General features: G+C 33.1%; 1 non-coding gene across 1 annotated transcript; it reads left to right on the top strand.

Annotated features, from left to right (window-relative positions):
* The first annotated feature begins 1504 nt into the window (after positions 1 to 1504).
* Trnap-ugg lies at positions 1505 to 1576 on the top strand. The gene has a single exon. It is a non-coding gene; the product is annotated as a tRNA-Pro (tRNA).
* Positions 1577 to 1813: the final 237 nt, after the last annotated feature.

Genomic DNA, 1813 nt, shown 5'->3' with positions numbered 1-1813 from the left:
TTTCCGTTTTTGAAGTCGGTTGTTTTTAACGCAGTTATTTTTATTTAATACTTTTTAGTGTATTTTTCAACACGAATCAAACGAGCCCAAACTCGATAAAGTTGAGTCAATATATTACTGAGTTCCTATGGCCACCTTCCGATTCCATCATCAGATCAGCTCCATGTCATGATAATGTTTCATCGCTATCCAATTTACATTCGTATACAAAATTTCAGCTCAATCGGTTACCGGGAAGTGAATCAAAGTTACTTGCTACATTGAAATTAAGTCATCGAGTACAGACAAAAATGCTCATAAAATAAAAACTACTAGGCCTAGCCGAATAAAATTTTTATGGGACCAATTCGACACCATCCCGCATCGAACAAAAAAAGAATCACGTAAATCGGTTCAGAAACCTCGGAGTAATCGGTGTACATACATAAAAAAAAAAAAAAAATATACCGGCCGAATTGATAACCTCCTCCTTTTTTTTGAAGTCGGTTAAAAACAATCATTTACGATAGCATTATACCGCCAAACTTCCTTGAACTATATCGCACTGATCCGAGTAAAGACGGACAGGTGCACAAGCAATTCATCGGTTTTTTCATGCCACACCGGACCGTAAAAAATCGGAATGCCGGACAGTAAAATTCCTTGTAGTGCACAAGCGCCCTAAAGATATTATTTTATTGTTTTTTGACAAAAAGTCCGTGTGTTGTTTTCAGGCGAATTTTTCTAAGCGATTTCAAAAGGTTTCGGTTAGTGCTACTCAACACATTTTGATAAAATATTGCGTTACTGCATACATATAATTATATCCATCAAGGGTAAAATTACAAATTTACAGAATAGGTATCCGCTTGAACAGTTGTGAAGCGGCGTATTTCGCCAATTTTATATTCCACTCAGAGACCAAATGAAAAACATTCCTGAATTCAAATTATTATTATGAATACCAAACGTGTTTTTGCTCGCAGCTCTGGCATTTTTGTGAATTATTTTATAAATATTTGCAAATCTACAAGCGATGCTGTCTGGATCTTTTCTTATTTTAACACTAAACAGCTTTTACTAGCTATGCGAGAGCTTTGTTTGTATTCTTCAGAAATGCTTTAAATTTACTTGTGAAATGAAATGTGACAGATTTCTTGATATTTTTATTCGAGTTAAATATAAGTAACTAAGTAAGTATATTTTATCTAATTCTTCAAAAAGTTTAACTTCTGACACATGCTCTTTTTTAATAGATAGAGTGGTTCTTAACGAATGTTTTACAATATTATTTTTTTACAAAGCGGGCGAAGCCGCGCGGGGAAAGCTAGTATGTAAAATAAGGAAAAGTGATTAGGTATTTAACTTTTTCATGTAGTTCTCATATAGACATTGTTATTATAGGTATTATAACAAGTGAGAGCAAAGTAAACAAAAATATGAGGTCATTAAACTTAACGGTACTTACGAAACATGTTTACGATCATTTAAAACCCAAACCTATATTTGACATTTCCTCATAAGCGGCTCGTTGGTCTAGGGGTATGATTCTCGCTTTGGGTGCGAGAGGTCCCGGGTTCAAATCCCGGACGAGCCCAAGTACTCTTTTTTTCGTTATTTTTTATATTTTCATTCTTATCTCACGATTGTTTTTGTTAAGCAAACGGACGACTCTCTCAAGATAAGAATAAAATAAAATTTGATTTTACCTAATTCGACATACAATAAATTTAGTATTTACTTAACCTACATTTACATATTTATTTCCCAGATTTTATATTTTTGAAACAAAACATGTTGTATTTTATGTTATATGAGTAAAATATGTAATTAC

This window comes from Colias croceus, chromosome 3 (assembly GCF_905220415.1).
Source record: "Colias croceus chromosome 3, ilColCroc2.1".
Classification (NCBI taxonomy): Eukaryota; Metazoa; Arthropoda; class Insecta; order Lepidoptera; family Pieridae; genus Colias; species Colias croceus.
The sequence above is the reverse complement of the archived record's forward strand: the minus strand, read 5'-3'. Positions and strand labels throughout refer to the sequence as shown.